Source organism: Camelus dromedarius, chromosome 21 (assembly GCF_036321535.1).
Source record: "Camelus dromedarius isolate mCamDro1 chromosome 21, mCamDro1.pat, whole genome shotgun sequence".
Classification (NCBI taxonomy): Eukaryota; Metazoa; Chordata; class Mammalia; order Artiodactyla; family Camelidae; genus Camelus; species Camelus dromedarius.
Window position 1 is genome coordinate 3,588,020 of NC_087456.1, and position 25,170 is coordinate 3,613,189.

General features: G+C 40.4%; 1 protein-coding gene across 1 annotated transcript in view; it reads right to left on the bottom strand.

Annotated features, from left to right (window-relative positions):
* Positions 1-4,602: 4,602 nt before the first annotated feature.
* The window catches only part of LOC116151557 (trafficking protein particle complex subunit 9), a 373,012-nt gene continuing 352,444 nt past the window's right edge, over positions 4,603-25,170 (bottom strand). The window contains exon 6 of the transcript XR_010377092.1: positions 4,603-4,680. The gene's annotated coding sequence lies outside the window, so the exon portion shown is untranslated. The remainder of the gene's footprint in view (positions 4,681-25,170) is intronic.

The window sequence follows — 25,170 nt, forward strand, 5'->3', positions numbered from 1 at the left end:
CATAGCATTGCTGAGATGAGATCTGTGGGTTCACCTTCATTCTTGAGTGTATTGTGCATTTTTTCTAGAACCAACACATGCCACCGTGGCAGCACTGCTTTGACCACGTGCTGGGGCAGCGTGTGCTTGTCAGTTCTTGGGTTTAAATTTTCTGTTCTAATTTCTATAATGGGGTATATTGACAGATACACTCCATGTAAACAGAAGCTCTGTGGTTTTCAGCAACTTCTAAGAACATAAATATTCCTGAAGCAGCTAATCTTCCTCCCAACAAGTGAGGAGCAAGCCGGCAAGTCCTGGGTGCCTGTGGCGGCCAAGCTGTCCAGCCCAGGCTGCTCACCGAGGAGCAAGGAGAAAATCTTAAAAACCTACTTCCATGCTGTCTTTCACAGAATCTCAGAACTGAATGTTTTAATATTTAAAGAGGGATGATTAGTTTTTTTTATATATTATTTTATTTTTTTTCCTTTTTCAGTATTATTAGGTATAATTATTACAGTTCAACTCCACATACACATTGCATGTAAATACATGTATTTACATACTGCATTTTTTAGTTTACATATATGTACTAATTATTGTTTCTAAGAACATATTAGAGCTTTAGATTTTTAAAATTACAGTTACCAGAGGAATAAGGACATCTACAAAAGAATAAACAGAATATGGTAATCCAATTGCAAAGGACAGTCAGATGTGCTTGCATATATTCAAGAAATCAAAACAATATTTAGTTCATTTGTGGTCTTATTATTATTGCTATTAATTTTAGATTCCCCATAAATGAAGTCATATGGCATTTTTCTTTCTCTTTCCACCCCACTTCACTTCGAATGACAGTATTCAGGTACATCCATGTTGCTGCAAATGGCATCTTTTATAGCCGAGTAGTATTCCATTGTATATATGTATCACCTCGTCTTTATCCAGTCATGTGCTGATGGACATTTGTGTTGCTTACATGTTCCTTGTTCTATTTCCCTTCTGGCAACAATTACGGATTTTAAATATTTTCCACCTTAAAATCCTTCCTGAAGGAGATGTGGTAACTGGAATCAAAAACAGTTACAGCACAGGGTTGTGTGTGATGGGCCCTGGGGGCTTGGTAGAAAGGTTGGCAGAAAGGATTTCAGATTCTTATCAAATGAGTCCTCCTCTTGTAGCCCTGCTGACCGCCTTTCTCACGGCCTGCCCTACAAGTCTGACCAGTCCCTTCTGTGAATCCTACTTTATTGTGCACAAATTTTGTCCAATTGGTGTCATCCAGTAGGGACCTTAAGTGAGGCACCCAAGCTCCTGTGTTGGTTTCTTCCATCAGCCCTTAACTTCCTTGGGAGCCAGGACTGTCTCATTGCCCCAAGGAACCCTAATGCCTAGTGAGATGCCTGATAAAGCTGGTACTTAACGAGCACATGGGTCAAATGGAAAAACCTGATCAAAAAAAGGCCCTCATTTTTCAGACATGCCTACTTGAGCACATAGGGTAAAATGACATGTCTTCTTGGATTTGCTATCAAATACTTCAACAAAGGACAAATAAAAAACAAAGGTCTGAATAAAGGAAATATGGAAAAGTTTGTGAATCCCTTAATCTGGGTGATGGGCTTATTGTACTATACTTACTGCTGTATACTTAAGTTAGTTTATAATTTTACTGTCATTAGCTGAATAGCAAGTATTAATACATATTAATTGAAATCCTTAGAACTGAACAAACTTACCCCACACAAAATCCTTAGTATCCTAGTAGTTTGTCTTTCAGAAATCTTTTCCCACAAAGACAGGAAAAAAGGGAAAGGCAGATCCGTGCAGTATTTCCACGTTGTCAAAAGACCAAAGGCCGATACAAATGAAGAGATTGTAAAAAAGCTAAAGAGGCTGAAATCAATGTCCGGAAAACCTAGCTAACAATCCTAAATGGCCCAACTTAACTAACCTCAGCACTGCTGCATCAAGAATGGGGCAAATAGCACCTAGTGGATTTTTTTTTAAATAAATAAATAATGATCCAGTTCCTACCACAGGCAATTATGATAAGACTGAGTATAAGTTCTAACACCAACTAGTGTACAAATCATAATTTCTACTTGATTCAAACTGCTTCTTCTATAAAATTTGAATCTTTTTATTCTTAAGAGAGATTTGTGGCCTATGACCTAGTGATAAAATTTTCAACTGGCTTGTATTAAAAAAGTTCACCATAGTGAAAGTTTATTACATCAAGTATTCCTTTTTGGGAAACCCATGTGCCTTGTCACTCTCTTTCATAAGATTTCCTGTGGAAAATTCAATCCTTCATTCAGGAAAAGGCTGAGCAATATATCTCATGGAAAACCTTCATAAACTGCAACACAAGAAAATGAAAATGACAGTGAGCAGCCCGTGAAGCCGGCAGACACACAGTGCAGGGCTGTGTTCCCACCTCAACTTTCTGTAACCAGCAGGGAAAATGTGCATTTCAAGAAATAGACATAAACACTTTTCAGGACCTGAGCACACAATTTCCCTTTCAGGGTTTAGTGAGCTTCCATTTAATTCTATGAGAAATGTTTAAAACAACAGAACAACAGCTGAGATAGGGTTTAAAGTAACTTTTATGTCTTAGTGAAAATAAAGCCAACTGATAGTTATCATTTTTACTTTATTTGATCTCACTCTCTTACTTTACCTCCCCAACCTCCTCCACAAAATGATGGTGAACATCCCCTCTTGGATCAGAAGGCTAAGTAGAAAGTACCAATCAAATGGAGGTGTGCTTTGTTGTTTTATTTTTCAAAACAAACCAGTTTCATTCATGTGATTTAATAATTAAGATCAGAAACAAAGTCTACTCAATAAATGGTAGCCAACACATGTCATCATAGCTGCTCATCAGGTTTAGCCCCACGTTACACACTTTTACATGGACATGTGCCATGTGCTGTCATGGGAAACGGTGAGTGGAGACAGGTCCTCTGCTCTCACAGGGCACACAGCCTGTTGGGGGAGGCGGTGTTCAATCATTGCCCTTTTTTTTTAATGTACTTACAAATTATGGGAAATGCTATTTAAAAAGAACAAAATGAGTCAATGAAAGTGAAAAATACAAGGACAGTATTTAGGCTGAGGGAAGACAGGGAACCTCTTTGAAGAGCTGACACTCCACTGAGACCCAAAGGACAACTCCGGTGCTGCAGGTGAAGGGCAGGGACACATTGATAAAGGGCAGATATCCAGAATATACCAAAATCTATTTAAACTCAACAAGAAGGATGAACAACCTGATTAAAAAATGAGCAAAATGCCTGAACACACACCTCATCAAAGAAGAAATCTAGATGCCAAAGAAGTCTATGGAAAGATGCTCCACAGCATCTGTCATCAAGGGGCTGCAGACTGAAACAGCGAGGTACCACTGCACACCTGTCAGAACTGCCAAAACGCAGAACACTGAAGGCACCGAATGCTGGTGAGGATGTGGAGCGTCAGGAATTCTCATGCATTGCTGGTGGGAATGTAAAATGGCCCAGATACTTTGGAAGACGGTCTGGCAATTTTTCACAAAACTAAACGTACTCGTAATATATGATCTGGCAAATGTGCTCCTTGGTGTTTACTCGACGAAATGGAAACTTATGTCCACACACAAATCTGCATACAGATGTTAATAGCAGCTTTATTCATAATCACCAGAACTCAGAATCAACTAAGCTGTTCTTCAGTAGGTGAATGGATAAACTGTGGTCCAGCCAGAAAATGGACTATTATTTGGTGCTAAAATGAAATGAGTTATCAAGACATTGAAAGACATGGAGGAACCTTAAATGCATATTACTAAGTGAAAGAAGCCAATCTGGGAAGGTTCCGCAACTGTCTGATTCCAACTGTATGGTGTTCTGGGAAAGGGAAAACCACAGAGACTAAAAGATCAGTGTCTGTCAGAGGCTAGAGTGGAAGGAGCAATGAATGAGGTGCAGCACGGAGCATTTTAAGGTCACTAAGACAGACTACTCTGTATGATGCTGTGACAGTGGATACATGACATTGCACATCTGTCCAAACCCACAGAGTGCACACCACCAAGTGTAAATCCTAGTGTCAAGTCTGGGCTCTGGGTGATGATGACGTGTCAGTGCAGGTTCACTCATTGTCGCAAATGCACACTCTGGTGCAGGCGTCAATAGTGAGGGGGCTGTGGGGACAAACTGCAGTTCATACACCGAATCCAGCCCCAGCCACCGCTGTTAATAACGCTCTGTGGGTGTGTGGAATGTCCGGCTGCTCTGGCGTCTGAACAGCAGAGCTGAGCAGCTGCACCAGAGATCAGGAGGTTTGCAGACCCTGAAATACTTACTCCCAAGCCCTTGACAGAAAAAGTCTTCTGAGCCCTGTTCTAAACGAATCAGAATTCACCCTGATGAGACAGAACAGCAGGGCACAAACCAGGCATGGTTAATGGGGCTGAAGCAATGTTTTAGTTCCAACACCTTTGCTGAAGTCCTGCAGGTCCAGCGACAGACTGTAGCCAGGAAGCGTCTGCAGAAGGAGTCGGGAGCAGGCCTTCCCGCCAGGCTCAGGGATGCCGGGGGCCGCGCGCTGCACGGGGGCCACCCGCTTGAAGAAGGCGGACTTGCAGTGGAAGCCGAACAACTCATAGAGCTCGGAGAGGATGCTGCACTGCTGAATTCTCTCCTCGGAACGCTGAAGCACAGGAAGAAAAGCAGCAAGCATCTGAACGAAACATGTAAGTGAAAAAAGACCCGTAAAAATTTTTCCCTTAAAACAGAGACTCAATGACACAAGAAGGAAGAGGAAGGCTGACTTCGTGCACTGATGGGACCGGATGCAGAAATGCAGGGAAGCAGCGCTGTGCAGACGCTCCAGACCCCCTCTGGGCCCCACCTTTCCGCGTTCCGCCTCTCCTTTTATTAGAAAGGCCCGTATTCCCTGAAACAGAGGAATCTGCTACCTAAACATGGGACACAGAGAAGGGAAAGAGGAAAAGGAAGGGAAAGTAAAGGAACAACAGTTCATCTAGACCCTAGGGTTAGGACGGGACTTTCACCAAACACACAACCTCTCAAAGCACAGAGCACACAGTGAGAGGCTGACAGAGTGACTGCGACTTCTGCTCCTTAAACACCAGCTACCTGCCAGCACACGCTGTGCCCGTTACTGAATCATTACAATCATTTCAGAAACTATTACTACCCCGGCTCACAGGCAAGGAAATCTGAAACTCGGGGAGGAATTATTATCATCCTGGACAAAGTCCCACGGCCCAGAAGTGTCAGAGCCTCCGGCAGACCCTGGACTAAAATGCTCCTCATCACCACGGGCCCTGAGCCTCAGGCTGAGGCCACGTCAGGTCTGCACGGGCCCAGAGCACGAGTCTGTGGGACAGGGAGTGGTCCCACTCGAAGTGCCAGGCCAAGGCCCTCAGGAACCTATGTAATGAAACCAAATCTCCAAACACATTTCCAATGCACTGCCCTGTCCGGGAGGACTGCTCAGCACATCTGTGCTGTCACCTGTGCACAGGCTGAGCAAGGGGCCCAGACAGTGACGTGACGTCCCAGTGGAAGTGGCTTGGAGACCGCTTCATCACAGGACAGACTCTCCCGGCTTCCAACGTTAACTCTCCATTCCATTTCCAACTGGAAAGTAAGTTTAGACTTGTTTTCCTCTCCGGAAACAAAGAGAGTGGTAACATCAGCGGGAAACTCAAGACTGAGGAAGAGTCTCCTGGCCATTGGGAAGGATAGGCCGGGGAGGGAACAGAGACAGGGATCAGAAAGACCCGTGTTCCAGTCCAAAGTCTGCACGTCACTCGCTTTGACAGTTTCCTTATTAATACAGTTGATAAAATCTAATTATGATTGTTGGGAAAACTAAATGAAATAACGTATGCCACTAGCATAGGTGTAAAATCCTCCATGAGTGTTCCAGAAATGGACGTGACCGTGGTTAGGTACTGTCTGCCAAGTCTTGTGTGCTAAGTTCACATCAGCCAGCCAGAGATGTGCCAGAGAATGCCTCAACAGCCAGCAGCCTTCTCCAACTTGGAAACTCACACTGTCCGAAGAACTGGCAGTGGTGGATGCTTTGGGACACTCTGGAGGTAGCACTCCAGTGATGACTTTAAAAAGCTGGGGAGAATTTAGGGGACCATACAGTTCAAATACAGAAAACTCATTCCATGTCTACAAATATTCATCTCTAGCCATGATGATTCAGAGAGGAAATTCATATTCAAAAGTACATCATTTTCCCACATAAGTGCATCAAAACAATTTGGAAAGAATCTAACTTTCTTCTCTAGATCACACAGTGGGGATTACAAGGTTTGTTCTGAAAGCCCTACGTGTAAATCACCTGCAAACGTAACTGGGTCCACTATCAGTCATCATCATTCGAAGGGAAGGATGGAAAAGAACAAAGCCAAGCTAATACACTCCGGTATTTTGTTGGGTTACAATGTCACAGAGGAGACGGACAGGTCATCAAGGAACCACTCTGCCGTGATCACGGAGCCGGGGAGCGGGATGGGCGGCAAGATGTATGGCGAAGCAGTAGCTGTGCCCGTGCTTCTAGGCAGGTACCCAGTCACTTCGACAAGGTGTCAAAAGTGTATGCCCACGTCCTCATCACCTGACATGTATTAAAGAGAAATGGAAACCTATAAAAGGCCAATAACCTCGGTGGGTACACTGTCCAAAGAGCAAAGTCAAAGTTTGACAACTGGCCATCCCGGTTCCTTGGGATTCATTCTTGGAGAACCTTAAAAACTACTCCTCTGTCCTCAAGAAGTGCTGCCTACTTGCCCTATCTTTCGCTCAGGGATACAGCACGTTCACGTGGACTTTAATGTCTGCACAGATTTGACTGTCTTTCTCCAGGTTCACTTGTCCATTCTGAAGAGGCCTGAGTTAAGTCCAAATTCCATAAGATCAATTCCCTCCAGTGACAACTCAACGAGTCTGCAATTACAAACCAACTGAACAGGACTGTCCTCAGCTAAAAATGTCACCCACCCTTCACTGTTTTCTTAATCTCCTCTCCTGGCTAATTGCAACAGACTAACACCACCCTCCACCAAGTTCCCCAACTATATCAAATAGAAAGTAAGGTCCATAAAAGAGGAGACAACTCCATAGTCACCTCTGAATTCCTAGCATATATTAATGTCAATAAATAGAACTATGATTATGGCTTCTTTCCTTTAAAACCTTTCTGGTTATTTAAATGAGACCATGGAACGGAGGTGTTTGGGTCCAGTATCTTGAATCGAGAAGACTCTGGAGACCTTTTTAGGGAATGGCTGCCCACTGATTCATTCAAAACACAACTTCTCTTTCCGGGAGGAGCTGTGATTTTCTGCCAGAAGTTTGTTGTCACTCTCATGCCAGAACAGATTTAAACTAAATCCTTACTTTGGATATGTTATTTTTCCCCGCTTCCAAAAAAATTGACTTTCCTTACTTCCTTGCCTTGAGGAATGCTTTTTTACATTTCTTTCTAATTCACCCTTTTATAAAGCAGGATTCTCAGGATGTGCTTGGCCTTAAATAAGAACAGCCATCCAACTCCCAGAGTGAGAGGCCTGGGTCTCACCTTCTGCCCTCCTGTCAAGGCAACTGAAACTCAGTTCAGGAGCCAACTGGCCCCCCCAGGGCTTCTAAGGCTTGCGTATCTCCCAGAATCCCTGCTTTCTGGTTTGACTTGGCTTCTGAGGATTTCCCCTCACTTTCTTGACAATTAGCTGTACAGCTTGAAAGATGAGGAAGGAAGGTCTTATTTTTTAATCAGCATTTTAAGGAACTTATGTAATGAAGGTTTTCAAGAGTTTCTAGAACCCTCCATTGCCGAGACAGAAAACACAATAGATATTTTCTAGATATTTTAGCTATCATGTGCATTTTTTCTTTGCTTTTGTTTTCTTAACTGATAACAGACATTTTTTAATTAAAAAATAAAATAAGGCCCCAAATAGGATAGAACATTGAAGAGGAAACAAAATTAAAGGGCAAAGACAGAAAAATGATAAGTACTCTACAAAGTTAATAGAAAACATACACTATGGATCAGATCAGCAATTCTCAGTAACAGCTAATTGAAACCTGATCATGAGGTAAAATGTCTCTCCTGTCAGGAGACGGACAACAGAAAACAGAATTAAATCAACAAACTAAAATTCTAAGTCTGGCGAGGTAGAGAAATCTACCAGCTAAATGTGTTTTCTTCTGGAAAAGAGGGAGACTCACAAAATCTTTTCTGTGGAGCCTGAGCCCAGGTGAGGACGGTGAAGTGAGCTTTGTAAGTACCCAATTAGCAAAGTGAGTGATGAATAAAGAGACGTGAGCTTTGATGACAGGGATGATACTACTATTCACTTCTCCTGTAAGTATGTCTTCACGTTCAATGATCAATACCTCGGTGTCCTCAGGGATTGAGATTATTGGAAAATGCACAGCCTGGGCCCAGAACTCCTCTGTGATTGTGGCACTGCACTTAGATGTTTCAAGGGCACCTCCAACTCCACCTGCAAAGAGCTGACTTCACGGTGCTCCTCCCATAGCCGTCCTGCCCAGGGCCCCTGGTCGGGGGGCAAGGTCTCTCTGCCTCTCCCAGCTCAGGCCCATCACTCACAGATGTGACTGGACCCCTCCTTCAGGGCCCAATTTCCTCATTCATGTAGTCCCACCACCCACACCTCACCTACCAGGTTCTCACTGGCACTCCCTCAGCACTGACTCTGTGCTGGGGACCACGCTGCACACTGCGCACATGTAATCTCACTGGATCTCCACAGCAGTCCTGCGAAGTCGGTAAATCACTGCTTCAATTAGTAAGATAAATTGTTTCACTTCCTTGAGTGTGTCATCCAAAGTGACATGGCTACTGAGCCACAAACCTGGGACTGAAAATCACTTGAAAATTGAACACTGCTACACCTCAAAGCCACCCTACTCTGACTCATCACATCACCTCCTGCCGAGACTTCTAAATGTTTCTAAGCATTCTACAAGACAAAAGTGATCTACGAGAGCACCCCACTCCCCTACTTAAAATCTGACAATGATGTTCCACTTCCCTTAGGAGAAAGCCCCACCGGGCCTGAGCACAGCCCAATGGCCCGGCATCCGTGTTCCCTGCGCGGCCGCGCCACCTCACCCACCATGCAGCCCTACACGTGCCGTGTCCAGGACAGGGATGCTGACTCCGTACAAACCGGGGCTCGTCTCACTCAAACAATGATCACCCTCTTCAGTGCTGACTCTCAGAAAAATGTTTTCTCTGGATGAATCAATATCTTTTTCCCTACAACTTCCCATCATTGATAATGAGCTCTCCCCAAAAGAGAGAAGACCAAATCCTCAGTCTCCTTATCTGTAAAGTGTGAATAACAAGGAAATATGAGGGGTTTTAAGCAAAATAATATCAATGTGAAGCAGGGGACAATTCCCAACATACAGTAAGCACTCAATATGTGCTTACTTAATATTAATATAATAGATTCCATTCCAGCAACCTTAAATCAATGCTTTATGGCTTTGTCCAAAAGACTACCAACAAACTATTGGATGAACCCCTTTGAGCAGATCAGCCCAAGCGTACTGGGATAGGTAAGCCTTGACTCCAGTTACAGCTGCAGCCAACCAGCACTATGGGGCGGGGGCAGTTTGCTCAAACTCTTACATGTTGTTTGAGCATTTAGTTGTAGTTATTGAATAAAGACTGGTATTATATAGTCAAAGCTCCTGAAACATAAATCTTCAAAGATTGATGCAAATTAGGTTTCAAGTACAACACTCTCACTAGAAATTATTTGAAAATTATAGTCTTAGCTCCTCCACACTTCAAAAGGGCATGTTCTTAATGTATCTGACTATATACACTGAAAGGATTGTTTAAAAGAAATTAAGATGAAGCTATAATGAATAAGCTTTCAGTTTAATCTGCACAAAGCCCCACCCAAGGGTCTCACTTCTCACTTCCACATAGGTGTTCAGGTAGCTTAACCTGGGTCTTGGTTTCTTATGACACGGGGGTGGGAAGAATTGTGGATAGATTTATGTAGCAAATATAAATCTAGGGTATTTGCTGTGTAGGAATCCTAGAAATAAACAAATTGATATATAGTCCCACCATTAGGAAGCTCAGCCTTTCCAATTACAACAGCATTAAAAATAAAATGAGAGATACATTTAACAAAATTTTACAAGATTTGCACATTGAATATTTTGAAGTATCACCAAAAAAAAAATTAAAAGATCTACATATATGGAAGGCATCCCATGTTCATGGAATGGTAGACAATATTGTTAAAAATGCTAAGACTCCCCAAAGTGATCTACAAATTTAATGGAATCCCTATAAAAATTCCAGCTGACTTCTTTGCAAAAGTTGAAAAACTGATGCCAAAATTCATATGGAAGTGCAAGGGACCCAGGTCAGCCAAAACAATCTTGAAAAAGAAGAGCAAAGTTGGAGGTCTCACTCAAAGGTTACTACAAATCTATAGTACTCAAGTCATTATGGTACTGGCATAAGTTTGGATGCAAAAATCTATGAGACACAATAAAAAATCCAGGGGGGAAACTTACATTTACAGTCAGTTTTCCAGAAATGTGCCAACAACACTTCATTGAAACAATAGTCTATTCAACCAATGGTGCAGAGACACCTGGGTATCTGAAGGCAAAAGAATGAATCTGGAATCTGGACCCCCGTATTTTATATAACAAATAAAATATTAATTCAAAATGGATCACAGACAGAAATGTAAAAACTAAATGTATAAACTTTCTAAAAGAAGATATAGTTTAAATCTTTGTGGTCGTAGGATAGGCTATGGCTTCCTAGATACAATACCAAGAGCACAAGTGAAAAAAAAGAAATATAAAATGGAGTTCATCAAAATTAAAACCATTTGTTACAAAGGACATCATCAAGAAAGTGAAATGAAAGGGGAAGGGGGTAGCTCAAGTGATAGAGTGCGTGCTTAGCAAGAAAAATAAAATGAATAAATCTAATTACCTCCCCTAGAAAGAAATTGTTTTAATGTTTAAAAAAAGTAAAGTGAAACGACAATCTGCAGGAGAAAGATTTTGCAAAGCATACATCTAATAAGAGACTAGTATCCAGGATATAAAACAAATGCTTGCAACTGATCAATACAAAGAAAATCGACCCAATTTTTAAATATGCCAAGTATTTAAATAGATACACAATTGGCCAATAAGCATATGAAAAGGTGCTCAGCATCACTAGCAAAATCAACATCAAAATGAGATCTGATTTTACACTCACTAGGATGGTTATAATCAAAACATGGACAATAACAATTGTCGGTCAGGAGGCAGAGAAATGGGAACCCTCAATACGCAGCCATTGGAAAGGGGCAATGGTGCAGCTTCTTTGGAAAAGCCTGGTGTTTCCTCAAAAGGTTAGAGTTATATGGCACAGCAATTCCACTCCTACATATAGAGTCATCCCTCAGTAACCTCGGGGGGTTTGTTTCAGGAAATCCCCACTCTGGATACCATAATCCAAGGATATTCGAGTCCCTTTACAATCAGCCATCTGGATCCATGAAGTGGATACTACAGATATGGCGGGCCAACTGTACAGCCAACACAATGAAAATATATTCTCACAAAAACTTGCACATCAATATTCATGGCAGTATCATTCAGAGTAGCCAAAGGTTACAAACAATATCCATCCATCAATGGACGGATAAACAAAATTACCAAGAATAGTCCCACAAACTTTTGGTCATTGAATCTTTGACAAAGGAGGTGAGAACATACAATGGAGTAAAGACAGCCTCTTCAGCAAATGGTGTAGGGAAAACTGGACAGCTGCATGTAAATCAATGAAGTTAGACTACTCCCTCACAGCATACAGAAAAATGAATTCAAAATGGCTTAAAGACTGAAACATGTAGACAAGACACTATAAACCTCTTAGAAGAAAACATAGGCAAAACATCTGACATACATCTCAACAATGTTTTCCTAGAGCAGTCTACTCGAGCAATAGAAATACAAGCAAAAATACACAAGTGGGATCTAATTAAACTTACAAGCTTTTGCACAGGAAAGGAAACAAAAAGCAAAACAAAAAGACAATCTATGGAATGGGAGAAAATAGTTGCAATAAATGAAACTGACAAGGGCTTAATTCCCAGAATATGTAAACAGCTTTTACACTTAATAAGAAAGAAAAACAAACAATTCAATTCAAAAATGGGCAGAAGTCCTAAAGAAACATTTCTCCAATGAAGACATACAAATGGCCAATAGGCACATGAAAAAAATGCTCAATATCATTATCAGAGAAATGCAAATCAAAACTGCAATCAAGTCTCACCTCTCACCAGTCAGAATAGCCATCATTCAGAAGTTCACAGACAGTAAATGCTGGAGAGGCTGCGGAGAATTGGGAACCCTCCTACACTGTGGTGGGAATGCAGTTTGGTGGAGCCATTGTGGAAAACTGTATAGAGGTTCCTCAAAAGACAAAAAATTGACCTCCCATATGACCCAGCAATCCCACTCCTGGACATATATCCAGAAGTATCCGTAATTCAAAAAGACACCTACACCCCAATGTTCACAGCATCACTTTTTACAATAGCAAGACATGGAAACAACCTAAATGTCCACTGAAAGATGACTGGATAAAGAGACTGTAGTATATTTCTCCAATAGACTACTATTCAGCCATTAAATAATAATAAAATAATGCCATTTGCAGCAACATGAATGGACCTGGAGAATGTCATTCTAAGAAATGTAAACCAGAAAGAGAAAGAAAAATACCATATGAGATCACTCACATGTGGAATCTAAAAAAAAAAAAAAATCATAAAACAAAGACACAAAAAGATAAACTTATCTACAGAACAGAAATAGACACAGAGACATAGAAACCAAACTATGGTTACCAGAGGGGAGAGGGTGTGGGAAGGAATAAATTGGGAGTTCAAGATTTGCAGATACTGAGTATGTATAGAATAAACCGTAAGTTTATACTGTATAGCACAGGAGAATATATTCAATATCTTATAGTAACTTATGTTTAAAAAGAATATGAAAATGAATACAGGTATGTTCCTATTTAACTGAATTGTTGTGCTGTACACAAGAAACTGACACAACATTATAAACTGACTAGACTTCAATGAAAATATTTTTAAATAGATCAAAAATGAAAAAAAAAGAAAAAGGATATTATGAAACCAAAAGAATAAAATACTGATTCAGGCTACAATATGGATGAACCTTGAAACTTTATGCTAAAATAAGCCAGACACAAAAGGACAAATATTGCCCTTTAAGGTGAACTGTATCTAAGCGTTTACTGTACTACTTCTGTAAATTTTCCGGAGGTTTGAAGTTTATCAATATCAAAATCAAATGTATTATTCATTAAAATCATAAAACGCTTCCTCACAGGAGGGCTTTAATTATTAAATGCAGAAATGCATGTAAAGCTCCTGGAACAACACTTTGCACGTCCACACACAGACACTGCTGTCACTGCCCCTCAGAGGGTGGTGCCAGCACTGATGAGGGCTGCCTCCACTCACTGCCCTGCAGACAGGAGTGAGGGCCTGGGCTCTGACAGGCAGGGTGAGCGTGACCCTGGGTCAGACACAGCCATGCCCCAGACTCTGCGTTACCCAAATTTCTTATACAAACTGCAACATGTAATGTAAACATGCTATAGGGATGTATCTTACAACACAGGGAATACAGCCAATGTTTACAGTAACTATAAGTGGAGCATCTATTGTACACCTGAAACATATCATATTTTAAATCAGCTATATCTTTGTAAAAAATTAAAAAGTAATTTAAAAATGTTGTCACTTTAATATTCAATTCGGTTTTTAAGTAACTACTAAACAGCTTAGAATGTATAAAAGCATTTAAGTGTGCTGTTTGTTTACATATTTATTTACTTTCAGCCTCCTGCTAAAAGAGAAATTAAACAATTTTTTAAACACACCTTAACAACCATAACAACAAAAAGGCAAAACTGAGAGTGAAGAGAAATTGGAGATTCAATACTTAAATGAAACCAGGGGGAGGTAAAGTCATAAAAATGGATTCCCTGGAGTCAGGGCAAGTGTTAAAGGCCGAGTAGAAATTCAGCTGTAAGATTTTTGGCAGCTAAAGCAAAAAGAAAAAGATGAAGGGGTGGGTGGTAGAGCTCAGTGTTAGAGCGTGTGTAGAGCATACACGGGGTCTGGGTTCAAGCCCCAGGGCCTCCACTAACAGATAAATACACCTAATTACCTACCCCCCCAAAAGAGCCCCAAAGAAAAGAAAAAGAGAAATTTATTTCCAAAAAATCCCTGATATTAAATTTGGATTAAATACTTAAAAAAAAAAAAAAAAGGAAATATAGAAAAGATGAGTGACACTGTGAAGGAAAAGCCCAGCTGGGCTAACGAGCTAAGTCAAAAATCTAAGTGTGATAAGTGTCGGTTTGCTGATCTAAGTTTTGCTGGGCTAACTCGTAAATCTGAAGTTTAGTGTCAGTTTACTGGGCTAATAAGCTAACTCGTAAATCCAAGGTCAACAATTGTCACTAACGTGATCTTTTCCAAATTCATAAGCTTCAGTGTACTGATTCCTTGCTTTTTGTTGTTTGAGCCTTATTGGCTAATAGCCCCTTACTTGTAATTAACCCTATAGAACCTCATGTGCAGGTCTTGGAGGTGCTCAGAGCTTCGGAACAGAAGACCCTCTGAGCCCACCGGCGTAATAAATCTCAGTGCTTGTTTCTTGGCTGGCCTGTTCTTTCCGTAACAACACAAGCAATAATGCTCTGAGATAAATCTGTGATGGCTGCTGGCAGGGCCCCATGTCTCACGTGGGAAAAGCTGAAACATCCTTCTCACCACTCAGATTCATCATAAGCCCACCCCACACCTCCCGCTGTTAAATGCAGGAGCACAGGCAGGGCCCGGCCTTTGCTCTCTCTGTGTCATCACAGTGACACAGGATGGAAGGGGGCAGGGAACAGCCATTCAAGGAAGGCCACAGCAATTAACATCAAAATGGTGAAGGATTCAACCTCCAGTAGGCCTTGAGGCTCAGGATGAAGAGATTTAACTTCTAGCAGAGCTTGAGCTTCATTATACACCCATTGTAATAGTAACATGGTGAATAACATGCCCCAGGCACCATGGCAGTCCCAAGGCTAGCCACAAAAGGTCAAAGGGTGGGAAATGGCCAACTCCCTGGGAATCCCAGCCCCTTGCCCTTAGGCTGGTCGTTCTACATATTAGCAAATGAAACCACCAAGCCCATGAAAACCAGCAACACAGCGCCTCCTCGAGGTCACCACTCTCTCTCCCTCTTAGGAGAAGGCCCACACTCTGTCTGTGGAGTGTGTACTTTCTTTTAATCTGAGCATCCAACCCCCATAACTCGTGGCCTTTCTCTTGCTTTTCAATGTATCTCTCTGAATAAATCTACCTTTACTCAACACTGGCTTGCTCTTGAATCCTTTACTGCATGAAGCCAAGGAACAACATCTAGCGGGGCACATCCCAGGGGCTCAACAAAAGCCTGGGATACAGCCCTTCTCATGCCTCACCTATTTTTTCTTGTATCAACAGGACTGGGTTGTGAATGGAGCTCTGAGGCCCCAGCTAAGGGACAAAAGCAGCCCCCAGGGCTCAAATTGGCTGGCAGCCTCTTCCCCAGCAGGGGCCTTGGGGTCTGACCTGTTCCCTGTGTTTCTCTGTTGTGCTGACTCCCCAGCCACAGAGCGTTCTCCCTAGGCTTGTCCCCACAAAACCCTTCTCTCCAAAATACAAGCACATCATGTCACAATCCTCTTGTTCAACCAGGAAATGTTCAACCCACTTTTTCCCTCCACAGTAAAGTACCTAACTGTCCTCCCTCCCATCCCAACACTTCTTTCTCTGTGAGAACTCTGCACTCCCCACACACCATCCTGAACGCAGGTGCCTTGCTGGCTGGGACCGAGATGATTCAGTCTCACACAGCCTGCGTCCTTTCACTTTCCCCTTGTTACCTTAAAAAAGCCTTTCCTGAGTCACCCACAAATCTGATTCTGAACTTCATAAAGTGCTGAGGTTGCAGTCACTGTGTGCATACCTCCCAGGTTTTGACTAAGTTTCATTAACAAGATCTTCATTAAGGAGCTGCATCAAGAAGTTGAAAGAGGCTATTCTTACATCTGAGTGGAGGAGCCTGCTGCAAAAAATTTAAATGGCTTTGAAGAGAGAGTTAACCAGGGACAGAGAGGTCGCAGGTCATAGTCAAAAGTGTCACGGGGCAAAATGTTCTTCAAAGGCTCAGAGTGGCTTCTGAATGTGGAGTCTGCAGGGAGGAGGTGACATGCAGTGAGTAGGGTGAGTGACACAGGGTATACTCCCCCAGCTGGGAAGAATTGGATTTTTTTCTAGTTTTCCAAAAACGTTCTTACTACCTTTTTCTCTTATTGTCACATACCATTTCCTACGAATTAAGAATATCAATGTCAGTCATTTGGGCCACTTGGGAGAAGCAACACTATGCCATTCACAGGGCTGGGATATGACAGCCACACCAGTCTAGGTTGAAAGACCAGTGGGGGTATTTCCATGGTGATCACGGGCATGCAGCAAACTCCCCAGCTTCAATGACCTGATCTCAAAGGTGGGGCAATAAAACAACCAAGAAAAGTGCGTGATGATTATGGAAGACATCTGTTTACTAGGTAAGTGCCCGTGACAGCTGCAGCTTAATGGGGAATGAGTATGATTAACAAGGCCCTGTCTACCTGGCCACATGCTCCCTGCCTTCCTGCCTTAGTGCAGCAGCAGAGTTTGTTTAGCTGAGATGAACGCCCCCAGAGCAGCCCCGATGGGAAAGCTCGCAGCTCTGCATTGCGGGGCGTGTTCCTTTCCTTCTCAGGGCTGATCACAGTTTGCAGTCGTCTCTTTTTACATTTATCCCTTTAGTACCTGCCTCCCCTCCGGAGTTTTGCTTAAGCAGCACAGGTCCAGGTTTGTGTTGCTGCCTACTGGATATTCTGGGCTGGGAGACAGACGACCCCACGTCTGGCTCTGGGGCTGAACGGAGAGGGCAGAAGGCCCTGGGGCCCATGTTGAACCGAGGCCCCTGCACCCAAAATTATGGTCTGACTTTGGGCAAATTACACAGTCTTATTTACCCTGAGATTCCTCATCTGTCCATGAAAATAACTGCCCATGGCACACAGAGTTACCAAGATTAAAGGAAATCACCAAATTCACAACCTATTCAAGGGGCCACCAGTGCGTCCTCGACAGACAAATGCTGCATTTACGGCTCTGACACACGCTAAGCGGGGCGGTCGCACACAGTGAACACTGCTAAGTGCCAGTGTGTTAAGTGCTTCATGTGTGCTATAATACTCTTTAGAACTTACAACAATCCCAGGAAGAAATGAATATTATCATGCCCATTTCACAGATTCACCAAAAGGTTAAGAGTGGTTATATTCTAGTCCAAGGCCGTATGATGAGGAAATGGCGATTTAAACCGGAATCTGGGCCCAGGCCTAGGCTCCATCTCTCTCCCATCCACCTGACCACTTGCCTATGAATTCCACCTGTCCAATACACAAGTCTGCATCCGGCCAGCTCTTAAATGCAATGTGTGCCACCGTTTGTCAATGTTGGTTAATTACCATAAATTGTTCTCAGAAACCACTACAGAAAAAAAAGGTGGACTTAAGGAATTCTGCATTGCGTTCTCCTATAATGTGCAGAAACCCTACCCTACACCACCAAATCCAAATGTATGCTTCCTCCATGTTTATGTTTGCACACGGCTTATTAAAATAGAGGGTACCTGCAGTAATTCCATCTCGGTTGCTTTCCAAGGTTGCAGATTATCCATAATCATTCCGTGAATGAAAATACTACAATGTGAATGAAAATACTGCAACCATGTCAGTAAACAAAGAATGCTGAAACCAAGTCATTAGCGGCTGCCGCCAACCCCCAGCGAGGACATGCCTGCAGCCCAGCAGCTGCAGCAACTCACAATGGTGCCCTCTGAGAAGACTCAGAATAAGAAAGGACAGGATACTGGCCGTAGGTAGCTAGGTGCTTGTTTAAAGAATGAATTCAGGGAGTCCAAAATGTTTGCTTCCTCCCATACATAGAAAAGCACTAAATTCTTGAACTTGAGATATCTGGCTTTCTTTAGATAACAAGCAATCTTTTACTGTTCCAACAACCTGGTCTTTGTTATAAAGCTCCTATATATCCTAGCTCCTCCTCAACCTCTTGGGAGCAGTCCCTCAGAGAGATCTGAGAGGCTGTCATCACGGCTCGAGTCGTCCCGCCAAATAAAACATAACTCTTAACTTTTAGGCTGCACATGTATTTCAGTCAACAGTTTTGGACATCATGAAGGGACCCAGAGCAGACTTTCTCCACCTGAACTCTCCAAGTATCTGGAGCCTTGGTACCATTAGTGGCCCTTTGTGCCCATCTGCCTCCTCGGGGTGTCCAGATGAATTTGGGTGGGTCTCTCTTGTTTCTCGGAACTCACATATTGGTTGATGATCCTGAGATTTATTTGGCGGTGTTTCCAGGTAACTGGCCCTCCAGTTGAAAGATACTGGGGTGAATTACCCACCCAGTAGAGACATACTGGGTGGGGCCTGGTTGAAAGATAACGGGAAATACCCACCTTGAGGAGACGTCCGAAGTGGGGCTGGTGGAAACATACCAGGAAAATACTCACCCAGTGGAGACATCCCGAATGTGTCCAAGTTGAAAGACACTGGGTTCAGGGCTGAGTGGTTAGGTAAGAGGTTGGTCTAATGTTTTCCTCAATTTGGTTACCTTCATTGAATTTTTCAGGATAAAAGTAAAACTCTTATGAGTAACCTTTCAACTCCAAAAATGGGACCCTCCTCCTGGCTGGTAACAGCTTTCTCTGGTGACAGAGAATCTTGCAGGAGTGGTAGAGGCAAAGTCTTCATGCCATATAGTTGTCCCTGAGGGAAATCTTACTAGCAAATTTATTCTGAGAACCCGACCTTACAATGGGGAATAGAACTTTCAAAAAAAAAATAAAAAACAGAAAAGAAAAGAAAAAGAAAAAGAAATGACAGATTGCCAGCCTCCAACGATTACCCCAGCCAGGTTTATGTACGTACAAAACTTACAGCATTAATTGGGAATTAGAAAAAAAAAAAACAACTCACTCTGAAAGTAACTAACCAGGCCTGATAAAAACACTTTTTGGAATTCTGAACTTATAAAAACAAAATCCCCGTTAGGGGGAACTTGGATTTCTCTTCCTGTGTCCTTGAAATGTAATCCTTTTATCTTTCTCTGGGTGTTTTAAGTGTGTGTATGTATGTATATATATGTTTACTTTTTTTTTTGAAGGAAACCTTGGACTCTGCCATACAAAAGGTTCAAGTATTGTGTACATATGCTGGCCACGCAAATAAATTGGGATTCTAAACAAATCTTTGATTGTACCAATTGTCAGATATTTTGCCATCTTAAACTTTGTTTCAGCAGCCTGCACCACAAAGGCCTTTAGCTTTTGGAGAGTAAACCTTTGAATTTTATTTAGGCAACACCCCCACTCTCATGTGGAAGAGCCTCTTCATCTTATTGGTTTAAAATCACTATATATATATATTATGTATATATATATATATATATGATATATATGTATAAACGATGGCCATATGATGGATCCTTTAATTTTGAAAAACTTTTAAATTGGTGAAAGTTGAAAGAGATCTCATTATAAACAGCTGTTTTATTGGTACCTATGAAAATCAATTTTAATGGTAGAAAAATATATCTAATGGTTAACCTAAGAACTTAGTGAAAAAAATAAAACTGGTTTGAAAAGCTACATTTGTGTTTTTCCTTTCTGATAAATGGTTCTAGAGATGCTAATAAAAACTTAGAATAATTAATGTTAATTAGGTTGAATAACTGGAAAAAGGATTGTTAAAATGTCGAAAAAAAAAAAGATAAGGGGCTTATCCAAAGTGGATAAATATTTTTATATGGTTATTTTGAATGAGATAAATAAAATGGACATTTTTGGATTTAGGTACAAGGTTTTGATACTACACTACATAAAGTAAAGAAAAAAGGGCCAAAGAGATCACCTACTGCCCCCCAACATTAAAGTTCAAACAAGTCCGTTTTATTTGCCACAGTTTAAAATATATGTATATATAGACTGAAATACTTGATCAATGATTGGGACAACAGACCAATTAATCAAATTAAAAATTGAGAAGGGTCTAAGCTCTTTGGCTGAAACTTGGGCATCCTAGAGACTTTTCTATAAAATTAGATACCATGCACACACACACACACAAAAAAAGGCTTCTGGCACTCCTTCTAGAAATAAGAATTATTGATTAAAACATAAATATAAAAATTAAAGGTATAAGATTTAATAAAATTGAGATAAAAGTTTGTAAAATTGGTATATTTAAATGGGCTTTATATAAATCTTTTGCTTAAATATGTTGTGGGATATATATGTTTCAATGGAAAAACGCTTCCCCTTCTTGGTATTATAAGGCTGGGCACAAATCTGTACCTCAGAAAATATTAATTGAACAAAGTAAAAGAAACCGATAGAGTTACATGAGCTGTCCAGTATAACGTAAAACTAAAAACTAATATTCAGTGGCTAATAAAAAAATATAATAAGAGGTTTACCCTGGGTTTAACTTATAACTCAAGGAAAAGAGACCTTACTAAATGCCTTATGCAAGCTTTGGAAAACATGATAAAGTAAACCTTAAAGTTTTAAAACACGGAATTCATTGTTTACAGCTCTTCTCACTGATAAAAAAATGCCAATTAAGGAGATAAAATTGGGTCTTGGTGACAGAGCAGTTCTCTGTGGAAATGGAAGCGTGTGTCTTTGTCTTGCAGATCAGAAATGTAAATACAGCAAACAGTGACCTAGGACTGAGCCTAATTATCTCAACAAAATAAAACTTAAGGCCAAGAAATTTTTGGCAGTTTAGAACTCAGAACTCTGAAGTGCCCTTCAGACTTTGTCAAGAAATCTTAAATGTCTGTTTCATAAACAGTAAGCCTTAGTGATTTGAGCAAGCAAATTCACTTTACTCCAACTATTATTATACCTATCTTATAAGTAAGTTTTAAAGTGAAGCTATGAGATCTCTAGCTTTTGTCTGTTTATAAGACTGCGTACGCATTATAGATGTGAGATATTTCTACAGCTAAAAATAAAATCAAAGTCAAAGAAATCTGCTTAATTGACGTAAAAAATAAGAGCTTGAAAATTAAGTATTTTTAAAATAAAAACTGAACAAATTGACTTTCAGCGTCACGTGAACTGGAAAATATTCAATATTAAGATAATATTTGATATTGTTTAGTTTAAGAATGTTCTAATTAATATAGACATCTTTAAAGTCATCAATATTAAGTATAATACCTTTACTGTACCTAGGTTTAATGAAAGTCAAATAAGATCCTGTTATATCTGTTGCAGATTTGTCAAGAAAAAAAAACAGTAATGTGGTGTGGTAAAATTTTAAGTAAATTAAACGCAAATGAGATGAGAGCTTTGGGTAAATTTTTAAAATATATTTTTAAAATGTATGCTTAAGATAATCTCTAAATGTTTGGTATCTTTAAATTCTAGAGTTGTGTTAAATTAAGTCAAATGATAGGATTTTATTAAATAGCTATGCCATTTTCAGATAAAATAAGATTGAAATATGAATTACTTAACATGTAACTTCCTCTTACAGAGAAAATAAAGGTGTTTAGAAATACTAATAAATGGATGATGCCACCCTGAAATAGTCTCTATTATTAAGGGAATGATCTCAGTATCCTAGGAAAGTAAGATAAATGTGTAAAGGAAGATATAAGGATGGAATTATGTTTTGTTAATGAAAAATAGTTAATTTCTCCTGAAGCTGGTTACTTCTGAATGGAAGAGAAAATAAGGGACACACTAATATGAGTATAGAAAGCTATGGAAGTCTTGTGGAAGAGGAACCCTGAGGAAAGAGTTTCATACGTGGTCGGAATTGCCTAAGTTTAGAATCAACTTGGGCAAAGTAAATGAATCTTAGAAGTAAGCAGGTACAAGACTAGATTTGGTTTTCTCGCTGTTAAGAGGAAAAAAATTTCTTAAAATGTTAATCCACCTTCAGTAACAGATTGTAAAACTTCTTATACCACTTAACTTATCTGATCGGCCGTTACCTTTGACGCATTTTCTTGTTAATGAATTAGTACTACGTTACAGTGATCTATATGTTTATCTGACCAAGTGTTCTGAAATCTTTTAACAAGCTCCCCAAATATCAATTTCTAATTAAAGTACTTTTAATCTCCAGTTAAGTTTGGGATGCTACAGAGGGCCCCTGAAACATCCCAAAGAGAGATTTTAATCTAGTAAATTTCATTTGGCATGTTAAATAACACGGTATTGTCAAATGAATAATAAATCTTCTAAGGTTATATTGTATGAGAAAATATTATTAATATAGATATTGTAGAAATTATATGGACTCCCTAAAATTCTGGTTTATCTGAAATGTTACCAGTGATAATTCTGGGTATAGTGACCAGGTTTCTTTATCGATTATAGTGTAACGGTGTTTAACCATGATTTTAAATCTTTTGTCATTTATAGAGAGTTAATGGTTGTCTTCTGATGGTTTTGCAAAATGCTTGCTCTTCAAGGAGATTTACTGATTTCTAATAAATTTCAAACTATAGCAGTGAACTAAACTGGGTAAGAAATTTTAAATTCCCAATGAAAACTGTGATTAAAAGAATTGGTTACATGGGACTGAGTAAACTGGTGAATATGGTTATAATTTTTGATTTTGTTTAAAATACTACTGGCTTTTAACCTGTTTCCCAGACATAAAGAATCTCTTCTCTTTAAGCTAGTTATGATTCACAGCAATTTGATAAATTATACCTATGTAATCAGACGTGGAACAGTTATAATTTCTCTCTATCTGATATCTCAATAGACTAAAAACTCTTTGGTCCCCAGTGGCTCTATCAGACAAATTAGGAAGATCATCTCCTAACAGATATAGGAATCTCAATGTATTTTAAGGATTTTAAAGAGAAAAGAATTTACCTAAATCTGTAAGGAAGAAATCCATGACAAGCCTTTGACGGGGCTTTCCTGGCCTTAGCAAACCTTATTAACATTCTACCCTGAGACTCCTAATTAAAAGTTCCAACACAGCCAATTTAAAAAAGCCTATATGATCAAATAATTAGACAACTTGTAAACAAATTAATCTTGACATGGCTTTATTTGAGAAAAATGAGGGTAACTTTAAAGAGAAAAAAGATTATATTTTAGTGGATATTAAATTCTAGTTTTGTTAATTGACGTCCGTATTTACTAAGACACTTCCCACATCATTCCTTGCTGTTATGTCACATTGCTGTACAGTTTAACTGAATTATTAATAGGATACTCTAGCTTTGTTTCTGAAGCTCACTAATCTATCCTTGGGTAAAGTTCCAATGCCCCATGACCTGCAGTCAGGGGATTATACAAACTGGAACAGGCATGACTTAAAGAACTGTCTCCAACCTGAATGGAAGGACCCTTTATCAGGTACTCTTAAATAGACCATACACACCAAAGCTGAAGGAAATGGACTTTCGGGTTCATTTCCTATCAGAAATAGCCCCTGCAATGTACTGGCCTATAGAGCACTGCTCACCTTAAAACAATGCCCAAATGGAGAAAAAGCTACCAGGCCAGGATGAGAAGAAGATGATATCTGAGGTAGACAGCTGACCCAAGACACCGGACCAGGCCTGCATAACAATTACTGTGATAATTTCTCCTACCTTTGATTATGAACTACTCCAATTGTTAAGTTTATGGTAAATTACCTATGTCTAGTACTTCTGTGTTACCTTGGTGGGATTCCCTACTCCAAGGCTCTAACTAGATAGCCCTCAGAAATGTTATTCTAAAAAGAAATTATAGTTCTGTTTAGGCCACTGTTGATCTTACAAGGTGGGAGACCTCACCTGACCAATTAATACCTGCTCTGAGCCTGACCATAAATATGAACTTTCTCATAAGATCACTCAAACTCAATCAGAAAAATAAGCAAAATTTTAACCCAAAAATACAACTTCTTGACTATTAAATTCTTACTCGTGACTTTATTAACGTTACTAGCTGTATTACTTATATCCTGTCTATTTTATAAAATTGTCTGTTACATTTCCCAAAGTGTAACTAGGCCTACAAAATTGATGATGGCTAAACATCTTGAAGAAATAGATAAAATTTATAACCCTGAATAAAGTAATTGTAATAGTGTGATTCTAGGTATGGGAATGAGCAATGAAGGGTAAACACTTCCTGGATCATAACAAACTAGTAAGACAGGTGATCCAGAGAATTTTTAGTATCAACAGGGCCTGATAAAAAAAACTAACACCTTGAATGGCAACTCAGAAGATTCTTCACCTGAACTAGGATTGAGCCATCCTAGCACCATGGGGCAAAACTGGTCATGAAATGTCTCTCAAAATATTGGCAGAATTTAGGACCAAGGGGGAGCACTGTGAATGAAATTACTGCAACCATGTCAGTAAACAAACAATGCTGAAACCAAGTCATCAGCGGCTGCTGCCACCCCCCAGCGAGTGCATGCCTGCAGCCCAGCCTCTCAGCCACTCACAGTGGTGCCCTCTGAGCGGACTCAGAGTAAGAAAGGACAGGATACTGGCCCTAGATAGCTAGGTACTTGCCAAAGGGATGAATTCAATGACACAAATGTTTGCTTCCTCCCACACATAGAAAAGCACTAAATACTTGATCTTGAGATATCTGGTTTTCTTTAGATAACAAGCAATATTTTATTGTTCCAACTACCTGGTCTTTCTTGTAAAACTTCTATATCTCCTAGCTCCTCCCCTACCTCTTGGGAGCAGTCCCTCAGAGTGACCTGAGAGGTTGCCACCCCGGCTCGAGTCCTCCAGCCAAATAAAACATAACTCTTAACATTTAGGCTGAACGTTTATTTCAATGAAGTCCCAGAATAGACACAACTCATCAATTCTGTAATGGAACACACTGGATCAGGAAACAAAAGCGTGTTTTAGTCTGGAAAAACTACGGTTTCCTC